This window comes from the organism of the source record quoted next, unplaced genomic scaffold (genome assembly GCF_019419815.1).
Source record: "Pyrus x bretschneideri cultivar Hongxiangsu unplaced genomic scaffold, Pyrus_bretschneideri_v1 Contig59, whole genome shotgun sequence".
NCBI classification, from domain to species: Eukaryota; Viridiplantae; Streptophyta; class Magnoliopsida; order Rosales; family Rosaceae; genus Pyrus; species Pyrus x bretschneideri.
In genome coordinates, this window is record NW_025999797.1 from 909,544 (window position 1) to 933,861 (window position 24,318).

Consider the following 24,318-nt stretch of genomic DNA (forward strand, 5'->3'; position numbering starts at 1 on the left):
AACAGTATAACAGTACGAGAGGGAGGGAGAGAGAGAGAGAGAGAGAGAGAGAGAGAAGAGATTGATGTTAATGTAAGCCAACCTAGGCCATGCCTTTGAAACAAAAATAGTCCTACAGAGTTTCTTGTAATAAAAGGCACTCCTCTCTACTTCATTGACTTCTTTTCACACTCTAAAATTCTCTTGTGATCGTATGATAGTATGTCTGGTCCCATTTGGTGGCCGGCTTGAAGTCTGATGTAATCTGGCCACCAAACGAGACCTATGGGAGTAAAGTGAAACTGAAATTAAAGTAATTGATGCCAAGTTACCCCTACAGTACAAGCATCATGGTATAAAGTGCATGCCAATTGTCTAGCCAATACCCTTGTAATTAAGATGTTGTAGATCTTTTGTTCAACATTGTGATATACCCAATCTTTACGAGAAATAGAAAATTACTTGGGCCACACGTTATGCCAGGAAGAACTTCCAAACTTTCAAGATGATCCTCACAATGTACGTTTGGAAAACTTACTATTCAATGTGAATTCCAGCGGGTCTTTTTGGATGGAATGTTTGTTGCTGCAGTTGAACCAACTTCTGTCCACCATCACACGCAGAAGGGAAAACTCGAACAGACATTAAAGCGTCCGTTTGGACATGCCCCTGAAGTTGCAGATACATCTTAATCTGTTGGAAAAGAAATACCATCTCACCACCAAAATAGCTGTACGGTAATGGCTTTGTAGGCATAAATTGGTGAAGTATCGCTTTCACGAGTCACGACATTGAAAAATTATCCCTAACAGACAGAAGTTTAATACGCTGAGTAAAACAATTTCGATAAATTATCATGTTACTAAATGAAAGAAACAATCAAATGCATAAACAGCATGTAAAGATCCTTCTAGTATAATATACTACAGCTGTGAGAAATAATGTTAATATATTTGGTATGTGTAGTAATAGGAATCACCTAACATGGTGGTAAAAGCGAAATATATTTGCACTTCCAAAATAGAAAAAATTTACTTGGAAGATGCAGATCCAATCGAGTATAATTCCCAGAACTGGGAATCTATAGGTTCTCTCGTACGAGGTCGAGCACCACCGCCAAAACCTAGTTAGTATCTCAGCCCCATTCTCGGTTATTATAATTGTATGTTCGAACTGCACTGATAAGCTTCCATCTTCTGTGACTACCGTCCAGTTATCGTCCCACATTACAGCATTATAGCTACCCATTGTCAGCATCGGTTCTGCGCACCAAGTACATGATAAATAAGCAAGAACTTTTTACAAATCCAGGGGGTCCTTCCATGAGCTAGTATATAAGTATACATTGTAGATAATTCTATGACAGTAGAGCTAATTAGTTGTAGGTCTAAGGGCACAGTAATTTCAATTGTCACTATAATTAGTCTAAATAATATTGCTAGACCGTAAGTTCTCAATAAATAATTTGCATGACTTGCTTAAAGAGCAGCAGAAAGTTCAGAATGATTACTGAAGTGTAGAATAACTGGATCAGCATGAAAGATGCGTCCAACCCCATGATCAACAAACTGTCGAACAACACCAAAGCGATTTTTATCTGCATGGTCCCTAATTGAGGGAGAAAACCGGTGATTATTAGAAAAAAGTTAATTAGCAATCCATATGTGACTTATGTATGCAAGCAAGTGACAAGTTAGAGCCTCCAAACAAGAGACATTTAAAATTTACTGCACCAATGCTACTGCTGAGTCCTAAATATAAGAAACAGAGAACTGCAGCATAAGGGGAAGGAGGTGGGGAAAAAAATGCCTTACTGGATTGTGTTGCCAATTTTCTTATACTCTAATCCCGGTGCACATACTGAGGTGGCCTTGTCGAGACATTCTTTAGTTACCTAAAGCAATACTTCAAAAATAAATCTTGTAAGCGTAGCTATAATAGAAGAACATCTCAAGAAGTTTAAAAAGTTATTCTTCACTCTAAGTCATACAACTGACAATTTGCCTGAAAAGGTTCTTATACAAGATGTCTCACTACAGATTTATAGCTTTAGCAATGGGAGATAGAATTACCAAGATTCGTAAACTTTCACGCCAACGATAAGTAACAATGTATAAGTTGAAATCATATGTACAAGAAGAAACAAAGGAAATCCAAAAGTGTGAAAATAGGGTAGCTGAAACATTTTTTTTTAAGTTTGTCGTCTATGACTAGTCAGTGAATAACATTTTTAAACGAGCAACAGATTTTAAGAGATGGCATTCAAGAAGATATTGGCAACACAAGGTAAGCAAAGTTTCACACATGGGCTACTAATTTGTAGGGAGAATTACATTTTGAAAATAAAAAGTGAAATATTTTTGTCACATTTATTGCTCACGGTAACAAATATGTAGAAAAAAAAATAGAAGTCCCCAAATTTAAAAGAAAGGTATTGCCACCTGAACTTTCTGGCCCCATTATCACCATCTCCTCAAAAGAAAGTTGTTGACGTATCACCATGATACCCCTGTAAAATACAAACCCATCAATGGATATAGATACTAAAGCTTGAACTTGGAAAGTCGTTGAAGATGCATGAGATCGAACAATTGGGCATGGTCAAACAGATAAAAAAATGTACTTATCCAGATCAAAGAATGACAATCATGCAAACAATTCCAGCAAGAAAATATCATAAGTTTGGAACCCAGCCTATAAAGAAGCAAGAGGCTGGTTGCGCAAGGTACACAGATAATCCACAAATATTGCAATCGGAAACAAAAAACTGTAATATGAACCCATTACAACCCTAGAGCATTAAAAGGTTAACAAACCAAACAAAACAATATTCCTCTAAGACATAACTAATGCATGATTTGATTATTTAATTTGCTTTGGTAATTCTCATAACAAATCTGTTTTGAATATTGTATACAAATGAAAAAAGGTGATGAACCTTGTAATAGGCGTATAGCTAATAAACTGAAACCAATCATTATTGAAATGCAAGAAAAAGTCACAGCCACCAAGAGACAGTGCCACCATTTACGCAATATTGATATTCGCTCATGTTTGGCATTTTTTTCTAGCTTTTCTAGTTCACATAAAACACGCATACTATCAGAAACGTAGGTTCGTAGCAAGTAATACAAGTGTTACATTTCAAGTAGATGGGTCATGGGCCCATTCCAACAACACCGATACTGTCCCCACTTGACCACCTGCTTAATCCGTCAGGTGTGGGGTTTTAATACAAAAGGCCTCGGTGATAGTTAGAGTGGACTATTTAAAGGGCTTGTTCTCAAGCTTTCTGGCCGATGTGGGATAGAGGAATTCTAACACTCCCCCGCACGTGAGACCCCATTTTATGGGTCACACGTGAAGTTCCACATATCGGCAACCACATGGAGCCAAGCCGGGGCTCACCCGTTCGCATAGGGCCAATGGAGACCCACCCATTCACGTGGCATTTCTTAGCCTACGTGGTGCCAAGTCAGGGCTCACCCATTCACGAGGGGTTGAAGGGGACTCATCTGTTCACGTGGCAGTATGGGCCCGTCCCCTAGCTCTAAAACCAGGTTAAATTTCTGGTAGACGGGCCATGGACCCACTCCTACAACACCGATACTGTCCCTACTTGGGCACCTGCTCAATCCGTCAAGTGTGGGGTTTTAATATGAAAGGTCTCGGCGTTAGAGTGGGTTTATTATACCAAAAAAAGTTGAGCTGTGCCAACCATTTAATGTAGATAACAATGTCAAAACTCAAGTCTAGGATGTGTATCTCATGTGGTTTCATTCAAATTGCTTTGGATTAATCATACTCACATTTAAATAGACGGTAACATCAGTGTCAACTATATCACCATCCAGCCAAAAAACAAAAAAAAGTGAAAGTCATCGGAAATTATTGATCACTTAGAAGGATATGATTTTGGAGCTAAGAACTTAAATCAAAGGGACCTCAAGTGCTCGGGAATCTGGTATTCCATGGCAAATACGTTCATTCACTGATGTGCATACACTCTTTGGAAACCCACCATAACCAAGCGGTGAAGGGTAGGCGCCATTATCAACTATTATTTGATGAACAGCTTGGTCAATTTCATCCGTCTTTATGCCTGGCTGCCATCAGAAGCTACGATTAAAACTTTCACACAAAGCAAGACACCCACCTCTCTAGCATCATGCAATCACAGTCAAGAATCCATCTCCAATCATACTAAATAAAAATGAGAATTAACATATAGATATAGCAATATCTTAAATGCATCATGTAAGTAGCCTGAGCTTAACAACTGTAAAAGTTAATAACAATGACTAAAAGAAAAACGAAAAGACCAGCTTAGAAACTATTATAGAGATTGAACACTCCAACTTTTTCCAAATCTAAATCTGTAATCTCAAATTGAAGAAACCTTGGTTGGGTTGAGCTGGGAATTCTGGGAAATAAGCAGGCTGAATCTGCACTACTGTAAAGCCACCAAATCACAACCTTGGGCTTTCAAGAATTTAAGGCCTGTTTGGTATCCTTCTCGGATCCCATTTTTTGTTTTACAAAATGATAAATGTAGCTAAATCACTTAACACTCGTTAGTTTCAAAAACAAAAAACTTGATCCCCGAAGGATACCAAACAGAGGGCCATAAATTTATTTTGCAAAGCAAGTGCAAGAATAGATGACTAACTAGCCAGAAGCAGAAGTCACCTTGACCAAAGTTCCAGCAGATTCAAGAACCTGTGCTGCGAGCCTTCCACAGGCTCTCATGCACTCCATCCCCTTCTCATCATGCACTTCAGGTAGTGGTTTTTTAGATTTTACGTAAGGAGGCCTTGATATATGATCTGCAACAAAGCGCTTGGGTGAAATTTTTCCAGGTCTTAGACGTTTGCACTTGTTTAGCACTGTATCTACATTTCTAATTTCAATACAATAGTTGTCACTTAAGAGTTAAAGAGTTTACAAAAAAGTGTCTGCATATGTATGTTCTCCTAGAATAAACTGTGCAATTGAAAATCATGCAGGGCTTCATAATTCCAATCCAGAAACATCATTCATCAAATAAAAACTCAGAAAAAAGTGCCATGAGGAGGTCAGAAGATAGATCAATAAACTTGGGGAAATAACCATCACGTGCTAGCATGTCAACAACACATGCATGATGTTCCATGCTGGGGATGACGCTATACTCCTTTGTCGTACTGTAGAAGACTTGAAGATAAAACCTGAATGACTACAAGCTGACAAAACAGAAGTAAAAGTTACAGAAGTCGGGCAAATTCCTGAATGATTCATCTCTTGCAGAAGCTCAAGAGCAGCTCTTCCATCTCCATACATTCAAAAGCCTCCAATCCTTGAGTTCCACGACACTAAATCCCTATTGACCATGTTAGTAAATACTGAGTATGCAGATTCAATGTGTCCACATTTGGCGTACATATGGATCAGTGCATTCCATATACAGGAGCAACCAAATCAAACTAGTTTTGCTAATGGAGGCGTGAATTTGTATTCCGAATTTCAAATTGCACGACAGTAGAGATTGTCGTTTGGTCAGCATTGACCCATGCACTTTGCATTTTCTAAAGCATTCAAGTGCCGGATCCTCCAGTCCTAAATTAATAAAACCAAGAATCATGGCATTCCAAGAACCAACTTGAGCTGGGTTCATTAACCTAAATACATTTCTAGCATCCCGAATTCTACTGCAGTTGGCATACAAATTATAATATCAACAACGCAGGGCCAGCTGAGCTGTAAAAAACCATGGATTTCTTTTCCATTTAGAAAAGACCCCAGGTGCCGACAGTACACAAGGACAGAAGAAAGAGAGCCCAAATCGGGGTAGACTCTGCTGCTATTCATCGTATCCCTTCAAGGATGATTCATGACTCCCAATCCTTGAATATCCTGATCTCAAAGTGGTCCATGAAATGATGTTAGGCTCCTTAATCTGTTCAAAGACTCTCATAGCCTCCGTACAGTGCCCCATTCAGCAATAAGCATCCATTACCGTATTCAAAGTGACAACATCAGGTTCACAACCCTAAACCCTAAACCCAAAAACCCCAAATTTTCTTTTCTTTTTTAGTTCAGCTCACACCATCAGAAACACCACTGCACTACGGTAATCCTATGCAGAATACAACAGTTCGTATAGCAATAAAAGAACCAGTCCCCCAAACATCCAATAACCCAAGCTCACTGAAAACCACAAAACCTCGATTTCGCAAGCTAAACGTTCATTTTTCAAACAAATACAATCACTGTCGGACTCAAACAAACCCAAAAGAGCAGACTCGATTGAAACTGAAGCTGAATCGGAAATGTTTGAACTTTTAGCTTAAAAATTCAAAAGCAAGAAAAAGAACAAAAGGAAAGGAGTATGTGTTGCGTTAGTTGATTTAGAATAAGAATGTAAATATTGTTTAAATATTAGAGTCCTTTATTAGGAAGGATATTTCTTATGTCCTTTTTTAGTTTACCTTGGAGAACAAGGATTGTATGTATTATATTCCCAATTATGCGACACATGAAAATTAAGCCGTAAAATTCCATTTGGCATCAAGATCTTGGTTTCGATCGGAATTCTAAACAGTAAACTGTGTCAAGTGTTGTGTTATGCAATTGTACCGTGTATTGACGTGCAGTGTGTGCTTGTCTACTGCTTGTCTGTAACCTTACAAAGACTTGGGGCTGCTACGGTATTGGTGGTGTGTTCTCAAATCATAGTTGTTGTTGGTTTGAACTGCTGCAGTACAGATTGCAGGAAGCTGTTGGTTTTTTATTTGTTATGGTGGCTATGCTGGTGTGTGTCAGTACATTGGAACGTGTCTAGCGGCTATACCGTGCGAATTTCAGTGCAGCGTGGGTGATTAGGTGTGCTAATGCCTGGAATGCAGCGTAATATTATTTTTGCTTTTGCCGTGTGGTTTGCAACTGTGCAAAAGATTTGGTAATTGTGGTGCGGCACAAACAAAAAAAGCTCATCATGAAAATTCTCCTAATACAAAATTCATGCATGAGTCAAAAGTGTTGGCAGTATACCATTCCAATTGCAGTCTCGTGTAGAATTGCTGTGCTTAAGCAATTGCAATATCGTGTAGGAGTATTTTACTGCAAGTTTTGTTCGTGGAGCGTGCTTCAATTACCGTATATTGTTGTGACTGCTGTGTATTAATGTCTCGTGAGTTATTACAATGGTGAATATAGGTTGGATTTTGGATTCCAGTGCAACAAATCATATGATGTATGATAAAACCTTATTTCAATCTATGACACGTCCTCATAGAAAGTATGTGACAACTGCCAATGGTTCTACTGCTGCTGTTGTTGGAGAGGGAACAGTGTCTCTTACACCCTCTCTTCCCTTACATAATTGTTTATTGGTTCCATCATTGTCACATCACTTATTGTCTGTACCTAAAGTCACTAAACAATTAAATTGTGTTGTATTAATGTATCGTTCATTTTGCTTGCTTCAGAATATTCAGACAAAGGAGATCATTGGGCGTGGCACAAAGAGAGAGAGGCTATATTATATGGATGACGTGGTTCCTAGAAGAGTTAATTTGGTTGGTGCGTCACGTAATAGTAATCTACAAAAGGTATTGTTATTGCATCATCGTTTGGGGCATGCATCGTTTGGTTATTTGAAACATATATTACCTGATTTGTTCAGTGGTATTGAAGACTTAGAATTGAAATGTGAAGTACGTATTTTAGCCAAAAGTCATCGTGCTTCATTCCCTCCAAGTATGAATAGAACATCTTCTCCATTTGCGCTAGTACACTCTGATGTGTGGGGGTCTTCCCCTATTAGTACAACTTCAGGAGTTAAATGGTTTATTACATTTGTTGATGATTGCACTCGTATGACATGGGTTTATCTGTTGAAACATAAAAGTGATGTTAGTATGATTATTCAGTATTTCTCTCATATGGTGGCTACACAATATTCCTCCGTTATTAAGGTTCTTCATTCTGATAACGGGGGTGAATATGTTAACTCTAAGCTTTCTTCTTTTTTTCAAGATCAAGGAATTCTCCATGAGACCACTTGTCCTTATACCCCGTAACAAAATGGGGTGGCTGAAAGGAAAAACCGTCATATTTTCGAAACTGCTTGTGCATTGCTTATTGGCGCATCCATACCTAAGAGTTTTTGGCCGAACGTTGTTACGTATGTCGTGTATGTCATCAATCACATGCCATCTTGGGTTGTAGAATTCCGTACTCCACTCCAAGTTCTGACAAAATATGTTCTTGTTGTCTCTACCAATGCTTTTGCTTCTCGAGTGTTTGGTTGTGTTGCTTACGCTCATATCCACAAGATTCATCGTAGTAAATTGGATCCTTGTGCTATTCGGTGTGTTTTTCTTAGCTTTGCATCCCAACAGAAAGGTTATAAATGCTATTACCCTGAAACCCGCCACATGCATGTCACCATGTATGTGACTTTCTCTGAATCCGAGTATTTTTATACTCCCGTATTCTCACCTTCCGATCCCAAGGGGGAGAGTGTTATTTGTGATCTTGATGGTGTGTTTGGGTGGTTGGATGTCCAAGACGTGCGTCCTTCAGGGGGAGATAACAATACCGTGCCAAGGGAGGAAGCAGGGTCTCGGTTGCTTCCTGTCGAAGATGATATATATGGGCAGCCAAATACTACCGAGGCCGAGCTAGCCTCATCGTAAACATCTGTCGAAGCTAACAGCCATGAGATTTGTGCTAAAGCTTCCCCCTCTCTTTAGCTTGATCATGCCATCGTCTCATACGTCTTCTCTAAATATCCCTGAGGTAAGTACTAGTGATGCTCATGCAACTAATGATGTTATAAGTACATATAAACTGCCACCAAGGCAAAATCGTGGTGTACCTCCTGACAAGTTCTATCCAGAAGGAAAAGTAAAGTATCTCATAGCAAATTATGTGTCGTGTGAAAACCTTTCACCTAAACGTCATGCTTAGGTGAATAATGTGGAGTTAATTCAAGTGCCAACTCGAGTAGAGGAAGCGGAAGAGTCGAGAATGGGTGGAAGCAATGGATGAAAAGATGAAGGCACTACAGAAAAATAATACATGGAAAGTAGTGGAGTTGTCGAAAGGGAAGAATCCAATTGGGTGCCGATGGGTTTTTACAGTTAAATACAAGGCTGACAGTTCACTCATTAGGTATAAGGCGTGGTTGGTAGCAAAAGGATATACTCAAACGTATGGTGTTGATTACCAGGAAACTTTTTCTCCAGTAGCTAAAATGAATACAGTATGAGTTCTTATCTCATTAGCTGCAAATTTGAATTAGCCATTGAAACAGTTTGATGTAAAAAATCCATTTCTTCATGGACATTTGGAGGAGGAAGTGTAAATGGATTTTCCTTCGGGATATGATAATGAAGGAAAAACGGGAGTGTGCCGATTGCGGAAGTCTCTTTATGGGCTAAAGCAGTCACCTTGTGCATGGTTTGGAACATTCATTCAGACCATGAGAAAGAATGGGTATTATCAAAGTTATTCTGATCATACTCTATTTGTGAAACGGAGGAACAGTAAAGTAATAGCTTTAATTATTTATGTGGACGACATGATAATAACATGGGATGATTCAAATGAGATTGTCAAACTGGAGAAGAACCTTGCGGCTGAGTTCGAGATGAAGAGTTTGGGTGACTTAAAGTATTTTCTGGGAGTTGAGGTTACTCGTTCGTCCAAAGGTATTTTCTTGTCTCAAATGAAGTATGTTCTTGATTTGTTAAAGGAAACAGGTATGCTTTGGTGTAAACCTATGGATACACCTATTGTGGAGAAACATCACTTAGGGATTTATCCGAATCAAGAACCAGTGGATTAAGGCAGATATCAGAGGCTGGTAGGAAGACTAATTTATTTAGCTCATAACCATCCAGATATAACCTATGCAATGAGTGTGGTGAGTCAATTTATGCACTCACCAAGTGTGGATCATATGGTTGCTGTTATGCGTATCTTGGTGTATTTAAAGTTGGCCCCATGGGAAGGAATTTTGTATAAAAATTCTGGTCATCTAAAAATTGAGGGGTTCACTGATACTAATCGGACAAGTGATGTGACTGATAAGCGTTCTACTTCTGGATATTTTACGTTCGTTGGTGGAAATTTGGTTACTTAGAGAAGCAAGAAACAAAATGTGGTGTCTAGGTCTTCTGCGGAGGCCGAATTCAGAGGTACGGCACATGGAGTGTGTGAAGTTCTTTGGTTACGTAAGTTGCTTTGGGGTCTTGGTTTCAAACCAAAGGAGGCTATAAAGTTGTCTTGTGACAATAAGTTGACACTAGAAATTGCAAAGAATCTGGTACAACATGACAGAACGAAGCATTTGGAGGTTGATCGACATTTCATTAAGGAAAAGCAAGATTGTGTCAGTACCATTTGTGAACTCAGAAGAGCAGTTTGCGGATATCCTCACTCATGTCATGTGTAGCAGAGTTTTTGGTGACTCGCTTATCAAGTTGAGCATGTGTGACATTTATGTTTCAACTTGAGGGAGAGTGTTGCGTGAATTAGTTTTTAATAAGAATGTAAATATTGTGTAAATATTAAAGTCCTTTATTAGGAAATATAATTCCTATATCCTTTTTTAGTTTACCATGGAGAACAAAAATTGTATGTATTCTATTCTCAATTATGCAACACATAAAAATTAAGCTGTAAAATTCTATTGTAAGAACCTGGATGGAAGCCGCGGAGTTGGTGGAGAGCCTGCGCCGACTGCAGGAAGCGGTCGCCCAAAAAGGAGGACAGAACTGTGGCTTGCACAGCACGCATTGTGCCGCGCCTGTCACCATTTTTCTATACAGCGTTGGCGGCTTCTTGCTTTTTGCTGTTTGTTAAGGCCACAAGGTATTGGATTGAAACTGTGTAAATGATAAGGTTGTGGGCTTTTACGTTTTGAGATGAAAGCCCAGTTGAAGCTTATTATCCGGTGTTTGGTTTAGGTTGGTTATCATGCCCTATCTGAAACAGTCACGCCTAGTAATATATATATATATATATATATGTGTGTGTGTGTGTATGTATGTATGTATATGTATATGTATATGTGTGTGTATACATATGTATATATATAAATATGTATGCATAATAAGCGGAGGATTGTTTGTAGGATGACTATAAGCACTTTTATTTGACTATGATTTTTTTTATTAACACCCCACATATTTTTTAATGCACACCAAATAAAAATTTATTATTAAATAACTTATATATCCTATTATGAAATGATTATTTAGGCACATTTGAATTTAAAAAATAAAATTATTTTCTGAATACATCCCAAATTGTTTTCATATTTTTTTTCTTCAAGCTTTCAAACTCACTCCTATCATCCATTGTAGAACAAAACTCTAACAGCTATCAAACAAGATGAGTATAGATGGATATATATATATATATATATATACACACACGTGAAATCTAAAATCCCTAATTGATAGAAATCAATGAAGTTTATTAAAAACTAACCCCGCAAATGGACAAAGATCTTTGTAGTTAATTGAATAGAGAAACCCTAAAATTCTTAATTGATAGAAACTCCAAAATGCAATAATTAAAAAAAAAAAAACACTATGAGAAAATTTTCGTTCCGTACTTGATTCGAGTTTCTTAATAGATGATAAACCATTTGAGAAACCCCTTAACTCAACATATCTCAAGTGCAACAATTCCAGATTAGATGAAAAAGTGGAGTCCTCAAAGATGCACAAAGAAAGAAGCAAGATGATACTAATGGAGTCTGGTCAAACTTTTTCTTCATAAACCCTAAACCCTAAACCATTGATTTGAAGATGAAGCACTTTCTTTTTACACCTATTAGAAATTTCTACCCATGATCATTCGACAATACTCGTTTCTGAAAATGGTGGAGAAGATGAACTTGTGAGACGAACACATGATTTGATTTGGATTTTAAGTGGAGAGTGTGGGGTATAAGTAGAAAGTGTGGGGATAGTATTGGAAAGTATGTGGGTGTATTAAGATAAATTTTAGTTTAAAATGTAAAAGTGGGGTGTATTAAATATATGAGGTGTAATCAACAAAATATGCGGTGTGAATAAAACAACCCTTTGACTATTAGCATTAAAAACACCAAAAAAGAAAAAAAAAAACTCTTTTCTATTTGTTCATATTTATTACGACTCTATCAACGTGAAGAAATTTTTCAATGTACTCTGAACACGGAGTGACACACCACATGTTATTATATAAGTGGAGAGAATTTTATTTTTTCACGTGTCTCTTCACTTATATAATGACATGTAGTGTACTACCCTATTTTTCAGGTACATTGAAATTTTTCTCCTAAATGTGTATGCTTTGTCGTTTAACACAAACTGCCACAAGCAAATGAGTTTGGTGGACCTCTTTCTTGTGCAATTCTATAAGACAAAAACCCAAAAATATGATAAGGGACCTGCCAAAGCATCACTTCAAATCAAAGGCTCACCAGTACATGGCAACATCAACATGTGACTCAATTTCTTCTCCTTCTAGTTTGAGTAAGGGCTTCCTCTGCTTTAATGATAGTGTACAACTATTCCTCTAATATCATTGTAAATAAAACAAAAAATGAACTGAGCCATTATATGTAAAGGAGAAGAATTTACTTGAAATGAGTTTACGGTTATGTGGCATCCGGTCTCACGTAAAACGTTTGAATTGCTCTCCATGTGGAGTTTAAAAGGAGAAGAGATCCTCTTCAGATCTCTTCCACCAAGGCCACATGATCAAGTGATTTGGGCCTTTGAAATTTCGTCCAACGGCCAAAAATTATTATAGCTTTTAAGAAGTCAAAACAAGAGAACCGTTGAATGAAATTTCAAAAATATGAATCACTTAATCTGTGACCTTCTTGAAAGAGATCCGGAGACCTAAATTTTGAACAAACAAAAAAGATACCTAGATAATAGACGTTTGGGACGTAAATAGGTCAAGTGGAAGTGACAGCGAGCCCTCTTCAGTACCATGCAGGCCTTTGACGTTCGTAACCGAAAGTCCTGATGGCCCCGCCCACATAAAATGCCATCCAAAGCCCATACGGAAACGATATGTCATTTTCCAACACGACATCGGTTCTTTAAAGTCTAAGAGTTCATTTGGACGTTCATTTAAAATGATTGAACGCGTTTTTAGTGAAAATAGTTTTGGAACCAATCCTTAGTAGAAATGTAAGTAAATCTTGAAAAAGGTACTTAAAGTACTTCCTGGAAGAAGCATATAACTGGTGCTTCTTGCAGAAAACACTTAAAGTGTTTTTGGGTTCCAAAGACACTTTCTCTAAAAACACTTTCAGCAATTTTGAAACTACGTCCAAATGAGCCCTAAAGCAATGAGAATCCGATGCTGTGAGTGAGTGCGGACTGCGGAGGAAGGAAAAGGATGGATACTTTGGCGTCAGTAATCAATCTGAAAGTGGCCCGTATTGTGGGGCACGCTTCAGTAGAGCAGTTGAAGGGAGAAAGAAGAACCAACATTCCACATCTCGTGCTTGAATGTCAATGCAACGGCTTATTTGATCGACAGTAATTGAGCACAAAGGACAATTTAAAAGAAAGGATAATGTTAGTAAGATCAAAATTCCAATAGAAAATAAGCACTCCTATCATCAACAACCATATAATTTGGTTTGCAAATTTAGTTAAAAAAATTTGATCTCTCTAACATTATCCTACGTCCTATAGCTTTTGGAAGGATTCGCACAAATATGTGTTTAGTTTGTAAACATTATCACAAGAAAAAATTTGTTAATTAGCTACAATGGATATATTTCGACATTTAATTACAGAAATAATTAGTGTTTAAATCGTTTTTATATTATTATTGTGTTACTATGTCGTAGCTGTGTAATAAGTATATGCTTAATGTCATTACTAAAAATCTACCATTTTGACAAAACAAATATTAAAATATGTTATTGTAATTGAATTGAGGTTCAGCATGCACCCTTATAAGGCAATGTTTATCTCTACATATCATATGAATTTTGGCTGTAACTAATTATTTCATAGAAAGGATAAAAACTCGATTCGTCGGAAGTGAAAGTGAAAGAAAATGGTTGAAGATAATGCTAGAGTAGAGGCAGGAACCTTGTATGCATCAAGGGCTCGGATTGCATGCATGCAGTTGTAACACTCAAACCCACGTACGCTGCAATATTGTGGATTTTTTCTGGCCTAGAGTTTTCGTGTTTCCTCGTCTTACCGATCGTATACATATTTATAGGCCATGGTGGTCTCAGCCTCTTGTAATTCAGCTTATATAAAAACACGTGGTGTATCATTCATATTCCGATCACAATGAAAAATTTCTCCTACTCTTGGTGTTCTTTTTTGGTTTTCTAATTAAAGATAATTGTAAGTATATAAACTCATGTTAGTTAACCCTAAAAAGGTAAAGAATTATTATGAATTTTTGCTCTTGTATTGTCACAAGATTTAACTCAATCTGTAAGTGAAACCAAAACACAAACTTGAAAAATATATGCAGCAACATCCACCACCTTGATTTATTAACTTTCTGCGGAGAACATTAGCTAGCTCTAATGATTCGCATAGTTCACCAATTCATGAAAGCTATATTCTGAGTACAAATCGGCATCAGAGAGAGCAGGGAGAGTGTGACTTGAGATTTTAGTACAGAGAAGCGGATTTAAAATTCATCTACTGGTCGATGAAAAACTCGCACTAATTAAATTGAAATTAAACTATAACACACTACCAACATTATCAAAACGATAACATAAAAGATCTTGAAGTCGAATCTGAATGAGCAATTTGGCTGATTTAAATATGGCACAAAAACTGGTTATAGTATAGGTGATAGAAATAAAAAAATAAATTTTTAGCCCCGGCCAAAGCAAAGACAAGTGCTTTGATCTCCCCAAAAGAGTACTTTGTGCGACGCGTTCTTGTACCATCGCTCAATTGTCATGGCGTAAGAATTCGTGGAGTTAGCCTCATGTGGCTTGATCTTGCCTTTTTTTTCTTTTAATTAACCCTTTCATTTCAACTTTACGTACGTTTCTTATTTTCATTAAAAATTTGTATTAGATTTCAGTCTTTTATCTTTTATTTTAAGATTTGTATGCCTACCCCTTATCAATGAAATTATATTTAATTCTATTCTCTTTAGTTTGAGCATACAACAAATAAAGATGTAAAGTTCTCGGCACTTGAGGCATAGAAATTAACCTTGATTGAACTAGCATCTCACTTACAACAATCGTAAAAGGTAACAAGTTGCAACTTAAGAGCATCGATCTCTAAGAGATCCTGTAAACAACCAATAATCTATTTTAAAGAGCCAAATTTAAAAAAGCACATCTCTAACAGACTCTATAAAATAAGAGCAACTTACTTGGAATCAATTGACCGCCACGTGGCATCCAAACCTGATAATATATTGTCATGTGGAGAAAAACTTGCACATGACAATGTGTTAATAGATACAAGACGCCACGTGACGGTGGACTGTTCCATGTAAGTTGGTGGCCTTAATTAAGTTTGATATATGAAAAAAAATAATAATAATTATGGGTCCAAAACAGCTGGAACTTTCATATTGCCAATCCTACGACTCCCTTTTTTTTTGCTAAAAGCATTTTTAGCATTATAATTTACCAAACACTTACCTTGTTTTTTCTTTCACAATTGTCTATTCTCACAACATAGGAGAAGTAGTTTTGAAAAGGCACAACAATCCTAAACTAGCTCTTAGAAAATGAGTTAGTTGGGTTTGAATTTAATAATAAAATATTCAAAATTTGTTAAAATAGAAAGTGTTGTTGAAGATAAAAAATTCTAAATAGTTAAAATAATTTTTTAACACTGTTTACTTGTTAGTTTAACAAAAATATAAAATTTTCTCTTGGAGATGATCTTTGCATGCACAACATAATAATAAAATGCCACTGTATATAATTTAGTCACATTCAGCTTTTTCATATATGCACTGAGCTCTGGGATCTTTTTATGGGTACCACTAGGACACAAAATCCTATTTTGTTTGAATGGTTAAGGTTTTATGGAGCCTCCCAAACGGATGATATTGAAAGTGTGTGTTTCTTTTTACTAAAAAGATAACTTGAATCATTGTTATTCCCGATTTTTATTCCCATAGTTTTTGGAAAGTGTTATTGGCACTTCAAAAATATCATTCTACACTCTTCACAAGTGTATTTTTCTTTCCTAATATAGAAAGTTTGGAGTGTGGAATGAAATTTTTGGAGTGCTAATAACAATTCCCTAGTTTTTATGCATCTAAAATTGCCTAAGTTTAATGATGTATTCTTTTGGCCAGAATTTGGTAAGGTTTGAATTTGAGAGGGAAAACTTTTCTAACATTCTCTTCAAAAACCCTTGACCTTGGGTTACCAAATATAAATACACTAAAGTCCTTCTTTTTAACAGATGACCATATGATAGAAACTAATATTTTTCATATCATAACTTAATAGAACTTATGTGATTATTACACACACACACATATATAGGGAAGCAAATATGGCAGCCAACGAATTTGCTACGTCATTATTATCCTTAATTAGTCTTGTATCTAGTCGGACAGTTTACTTAGTTTTATCATTCCAAGATTAATTTTTGACATGTGTGGTTTTAAGATCCGTTCAAGATCTTCTTTGTAATTTATTTCAGTTGTTAAAAAAAAATGTGTGGTGCACTTTGTCTAGTCCTAGCTCATACCAATTAAGTGTAAATCCAAGCACTTGCCCCTCAATTCACTGACACAAACAAAAATTACTTAGCGTGACAATATCATGTCTAACATCACATGACATACTAACGTTTGATTTATTACTCGAATTCAGTCAAATTATAACACACACGTATTAGGCATGGACGGAGGGAGGTAAGGCCCAATGGGGGCACATGCCCCCTCTCATCCCATTTTTTTTGCATTACAAATTATTCAATCAATCATTCCCATTTTTTTCGCTTTGCAGATTATTCAATTAATCATATTAAAATAGTGAAAATCCTCTTTTAATTTTTAAATACGCATCCGTCCTGTATATTTTTCTCGTGCACTAATGTCTAAACATTGTTGAGTTGCATGTATTGGGTTAATTAGTACAAATGCGCATTAGATTGTCAACAATTAAAGACAAAATTAGACAATAGAGTAATAAAATTAGGCATTTGGAAATTAATTTTTTCAGCATTTGTAAAAGAACTAGCTTTATTTGTCCAAAAAAGAAACTCAAATTTTTTAAGGTGCCCCCTCTTAGTTAAATTTTTAGCTTCGTCTCCGGCAGCACCATTATATGTTGGCCACGAAGTCACTTTAAAAAAGAAGACGCAAAAGACATAAGCCACAAAAGTTTATCATCCTCGTCACTTTTGAAAGCAGACTGATCAGAGAGGGAGGGTCCAGAATTTGGAATCCGGATTCCAGATACTTTTTGTGAGGATCTTGAGAATTCGTGAATCATATCTGTTCATCATACATCGTGCGGTTAGAAATTATTTTAAATATTTTTATTTGAAATTAAATAAAAATAGTACTGGACAAAAATTGACCACAGAATATACGATAAACAGACATAATTTACAAATTCCTAAGATCTTTACCAAAAGGATCCGATGAGGATCCTAATGGCAGAATTTGTACCGTAACCCTGACTCGGGAAAGGAAATTAAAGAGATGCTCTTAGAAAACGAAAGGACCATGCATTTGAGCACCATCAACTCAGCAACGACATGTTGCGGACATGAATGGATTTCCCTTGGAAAGCTCGCATGTCTTCATTTCATTTCGGCATTTAACATCCATTGTACACACCTTCAGATTCCTCATCATAATTATTTGCTTTTATGCTTTCCTTGTTTTTCTCGCTCTCTTTATTTCTCTTTCTATTCCATTTCTTTTAGCAAAACTGGTCATTACGTCTTTACCCTGCTTAAAGTTCTTTACTCATCGCTTTTGGGTTTTGGGTTTTGGGTTTTGGCTTGTAACCGTGATCTATGCACACACTGTCACACTTTGAATTTTGAAGTTCTGTCTATCTCACTTTTCCAGCCCTTTCTTTTGAAAAATTTTCTGCCCCAGCAGAATTAAAAGTTGTTCCTCGGATCCACCAAACCATATAATTAGTTTTAAGTTTTAACCTGAACTTCACTATCATCAATGATTCATATGTTGGTAATGATGGTGAGGGCCAAATAATTAAGAGTACGTGGAAAACCATCCACAATGTGTGCTGAGTCGTGATACTTGAATACTTGTTAATGTTTAATTTGATTAGAGTGAGTTGAACATTAAACCTAACTATGTTATAATTCTAAGTGATTACCTTACAAGTTAGTTATATATGCCAATATTAGTAGTAAATGAAAAACTAATCATTGCGTGGTTACTATGGCGTGATCCGTGAACTAGGATACCCTTGGTTCAAACACTAAGAGATAAAAAATACCGGAAATTACTTAACCCATGTAAGCATGCATTCAAATCTAAGAAAATGTACTTAATGAGGAAGTTGTTGGAGTTTTGTACTGATAAAACACTAGACTGATTATAATAAGAAAGATTATCTAGAGCCCTAATGATGTGAATTAATTTGCATTGAGAAACTTTTGTCATAGACTCATAATCTCAGTAATCAAAAGACCTTTCGTCAACAAAAGAACATTAATAAAAAAGAGTTTAATTAGCTAGGGAAATTAACAAGGGTGAGGTGAGCCTAATGAATCATTCATTTACCTTTTATAAAAAAGCACTTTAATTACGTTTAATTAGGGTTTGATTTTGTTCAATTAATCTTAGTTTTAGGGATAGAGGGGCTGAGCTGAGCCGCTGAGCCGCTGAGCCACTGTATATGATTTGGCGCCCTAATTTTGGTAGTAGAAGCGTAGAAGGGCAAAATATGTCCCAGTTTTGAGTGCTCACTGTTCACCATAATCCATGTGGCCTTGTCTATAATGTCTATATTATTTTTTTCCCTTTTTTATTCTCTCACTTGATAGGGAATCTTACTTTCTGTTTTTCCCTTGTTATGATTTAATGGTCACGATGTTAGGTACTTACTTTCTCTTTAATTTAAGAGTAATAGTAGGAAGATTAAATTTGTAAACAAATTTTTTAAAATTAAAGAATATGAAAGTTGATGATTGGTTTATTACTTACACATTGATAAATGTGCTCATTCTTATTGTTGACACATCATTTAGTTTGCAAATTTAGTCTCCAAATTTGATTTTCCTAGCATTACCCTTAATTTAAACAAACCAACCTCAAACATTCAGTAAACCAATCTTTTGCCCTACCTATCTACTTACCCGAAAAACGCTAAGGAGACTCTCTCAAACTGAAACTTTCTAAAAATTCTCTATTACTTCACAGTTTAACGTTAATTCTTGTGGCAATATTATGAAATATTGTACTAAAAATATCAAGTGTTAAAGAGTCCATGAAAAACCTCACTTTTTAAAGTCTTCTTAGCATTTCTCCTATTTATCAATATCCATTCCATCACCCCTCTATCTCTCTCTACGATAACATTGAAAATTCCTTCATTCCATAGATTCAAAGGATTTCCACAGTTGTGCTTTGATTCATATACAGTAATCAAATTTAATACAATGATCGATGCATGCAAGGAGTAGGAGCGCCCAGTCAAGTGTAAAATACTCTTGCCTTCCTGGTTCTTAATCTTATAAAATTCTACTATGAAAGTTGGTCCTTGTCAATGTTGGGATTAAATTAAAAATCGATAAAATGGCACCAACATCCAAAAGAAAAAGATAATTTGATGTCATTTTCAATTATGGGTGTCTTTCACTTTTCCATTTTATCCATTTGTTGTGTTTGCGACGGCAACAACATGTCAACATCGAATAGATAATTAGATGTGATCCTCAAAAGAGATTAATTAGTTGTGCAATGAAAGAAGCATTCTCTTTTATTCAAGTGCTACATGTAAGTTTAGCTAGCTCTTAATTACTTTCTTATAGAGTGATAAGCTCAGAAATTGATATCATTACTCCAAGTTTACTTTAATAATAATATGTTTACTTATCATGAGAAGGAATAAGGATACGAAGGATTAGGTACTTAAAACGCAATATGTTCTCACAAATCTAAATACATAATTAAGGGCATGAACGAAGGAATGAGGATATGAAGGATTTGGTAGAAGATAAACAACTCCAATTAGTAAACTCGTACCTTAATTTTTTAGGTATGAGAAAATATAGGAAACATGGATTCAATTATTATTTTTTCATTCCTTGGTTGCTAGTAAACATACGAATGAAAATCATACTCACTCCTTTCAAATCATTGGTTGTTAAACACATGAATATGAATGATGCTCATTCCTTACAAATCTATTCCTTGTGAGGAAACATGACCTAAAGACATTTGATGTCATTAAATTTACTGATAATGAATTAAATGAATGTCACGAACTACAACTAACTAAGGAGCAATTTGATTACCATTTCGTTTTCATTTTTCACTTTTTTTAGAACTGAAATCTTGTTTAGTAACTATTTTTAGTTTTTTGCTTTCAAAAGTGAAAACTTAAAACCAAAAACTTAAAACTACTTTCTTGAGTTTATAAACTTTAGCCTTGTGTTTTCAATTTTTAGGTTTTCGGTTTTCATTTTTTATAATTGGAAACTGAAAGTGGTTACTAAACAAGATTTCAAATATTTTTAAAAATAAAAATAAAAAGTGAAAACCAAAAACTAAAAAAAAAAAAACGAAATGATTATTAAAACCACCCCTCAACTTTTGATGTAACTTATCGGGAATGACCTTAATTAGTTCAAAGATTGGATGAACTGAAATTTTACCAGAGATTGGATGTTACACCTCCTTGGCTCCATTACATATTGCAATCATCAAATACCAGCATCTCACACCATTGCAGTTTTAGGAATTTTTTAATGGAATGGACCCCTTCTAACTATTTATAAATTAATTACTCGGAAGTCGGAATTTTTTAATAGAACGGACCCCTAAAGGTAAGAAGGTCGCTCTTACAATAAGTAGATTTTGCACAAATACCACCTGAATTAGTAGGTGTATGCGCAATTATACCCAAACTTTTTATTTTGGCAATATGCCACCTAAACTTTATATTTAGTGCAAATTTATCACCTAAGTCAGTTGCCATCCTTATTATCGTTAGATCAAGTCACGGTGCCAAGCACATGAACTAATATGAGAGAGAATTGAAAACTTGATTTGCTGAAATCCCAACTCATGACGTGGGAACTTGATATAGAATAAGATACACTCCTGCTCATAATTTTTTGGGTTCTCAATTGATATTTATAATTTTATAACACACACACACACATATATATATATAGGACAATGATTGTCTGCCCTCTCATTTCCGGTACCCTCCTGTTTGTGTGGTCACGGTTAAGTCACGTCAACATTTTATATTACTATTCATTTTTGTCTTATTATCTCTATAAAAAAATAATATAAAATGTTGACGTGGCTTAACCGTGACCACACAAAACAGTAGAGCACGGGAAGGCACCGGAAATGGGAGGGTGGACAATCTTTGTCCATATATATATATATATATATGTATGTATGTAAATTCCTATCAAACATTCTTACATGTCATATTCTCTTATAGTCTTATTATCAATCTAGTTAACCATTAATCAAATTGAGAATAATATAAAAAAGGCAATATAGTTCATCAAACTCAAGTGAGATATGGCATTGGGACACAACAGATAAAACAAGAATTATTAATGTCACTGGCGGGTTCACATTGGGGTCAACGGGGTCCTTTGACCCCTGGCGGTCTGAAAAATTGTAGGGAAGTACCTTCGGTGACTTTTTGGTTGTTTGGGTAGTAGCCACTTCACACGTATAAATTGTTCCGACAAATGCTTGAGTGAGACCTGGTATCGCCTTTGTACGTTGTTGTTGGCATTTATCAACATATTTTTTGCGTATATAGACGTTGACAAATTCATTTGGAAGTTGTTGGCATCAGTCGATAACCATTTAATATGACTAGACAAATGATTATAGCCTACTAACTATTCAACGAAATACCATACTAAAATTTTACATGTTGTTTCTGTCCAAAAAATTCGATTTCCATGTCCTTATAGACAAAATAGTCACCTTTCCTCTTAGTCATGACTGGTTTTTATTGTGGACTAGCCAGAGGCGGATCCACATAGGGACCTGGTATAAGACATATTCTGAAAAGCACAATAATAAGACATTACGATCACCGATATAATGAATCGATCCAATAAATAATAGAACGTGTGTATTGTGAGAGCAAGGCCAATCTTTAAATAGTTGCTAGGATATCTCTCATTATTTTTAAATGAGAGATTCATTTTCATAATCACAATTACATATTTTATATTCCACCATAACAAGTTTTACCAAATAGAGAATACGTAATAGGTCAATCAGACTTCAGACTCTATTATTCTAGCCATACTAAAGCTGCAAGATCACCTGAATGAAATGATGTAATTAACAAGTTATTGATACCCACAATAATTCTTACATTGGGTGGGCCCCCCAACCATTTGGCAGGTGGAGGTGGAGACCTCCATGGATGTGTGCAGCCAATGTTTAAATATCTTCACTCTCGCCGATCTGTGAGCGAGTGTTCTGTAAAGAGTGTTACTGAAGTCGCTGTTCAATTTGGTGAGGAAGAAGAAATCATTCCTGTTAGAGTAAAATGTAGAAATATAGAGAATAATATGAATGATGACTTTGAGGTACGACTTAAATCGTTTCCTTAAAGTGTCATTTGCCCCCACTTGAATGAGTTTGCTAAAGGGTTCTTGGAAAGTCACTTCCAAGATACAACAAAGTATGGAATATTCGATTAGCAAAACCGAATTGTATTCCCTTAGAAATAATTAGAAAGAAATTGTATGAATGTGATGGAGAAAAGAGAGCAAGGAATGTAGAAACAAATTTCTAAAAATTGTGTGTGAAACATTATGCCGCAATAGGTATTTATAGGCATTAAAGCACCCGTTCATCGGGTCCTTTCATTTTAGTTGAAGATATACAACCCTTCTTAATAGTGTTGATCCAAAAGATATGTCTTCTAATTAGAATTTTCAGAAAATAAATATTGAGTATTTATATCTTTTAATTCTACTCATACAACTTGAATAAGTATCATGTCTTTTAACCAAAAGTTGTAGTTCAACCAAAAGATACAAGGTTGAATTAAATCCAACCCTTTGGTACCATCATTTTCGCATACACATGTTGCACAATGCAGCACCAATATATATTATATATATATATATATATATATATATAATATAGTATGTCATATGCTGCAATACTTCACTCCAAGAGAAGCAACGGTTAGGCAAATACCTAACTTTTCAACCAGCAAATATATGAATATATTCTTAAAATATTCAACAATTCCTCCTATGTTTAAACTTATATAATTATAAACCGCAGCCGTTTCATTCACTTCTCTAATCCACTGTTTCAATTTTTCATATGCTTTTATGTTTTTTTTATAAAAAATAAAATTTGGACTCTTCAATGACAATTCCAACCTTTATTTCTCTTTCTCTTTCTCCTTTTATCACGTAGTTTATTTGTCACATCCCGGCCCGGGCGGGACCATTTCCCGGGCCCGCTCCACCACCATAGCACGATATTGTCCGCTTTGGGCTTACCATTCCCTCACGGTTTTTGTTTTTGGGAACTCACAAGCAACTTCCCAGTAGGTCACCCATCATGGGATTACTCTAGCCCCCTTCTCACTTAACTTCAGAGTTCCTACAGAACCCGAAGCTAATGAGCTCCCAAAAAGCCTCTTGCTAGGTAGGGATGGGAATATACATATAAGGATCACTCCCCTGGGCGATGTGGGATGTCACAATCCACCCCCCTTAGGGGCCCGACGTTCTCGTCGGCACACACGCGGCCAGGGTTAGGCTCTGATACCAAATGTCACATCCCGGCCCGGGACGGATCACTTTCCGGGCCCGCTCCACCACTGTAGCACGATATTGTCCGCTTTGGGCTTACCATTCCCTCACGGTTTTGTTTTTGGGAACTCACGAGCAACTTCCCAGTGGGACACCCATCATGGGATTGCTCTAGCCCCCTTCTTGCTTAACTTCGAAGTTCCTACGGAACCCGAAGCCAGTGAGCTCCCAAAAGACCTCGTGCTAGGTAGGGATGAGAATATACATATAAGGATCACTCCCCTAGGCGATGTGGGATGTCACATTATTTTTAGAATAAAATGCAAGGATAATACTTGCATTTCCCTTTAGGGGATGAATTCATTTCTCCATTTGTAAATAATGTATCTTCACTGTA

At 36.1% G+C, this 24,318-nt stretch overlaps 1 pseudogene; it reads right to left on the minus strand.

The window, feature by feature from the left end:
- Nucleotides 1-516: 516 nt before the first annotated feature.
- On the minus strand, nt 517-10,784 carry LOC103964502 (annotated as a pseudogene).
- Nucleotides 10,785-24,318: the final 13,534 nt, after the last annotated feature.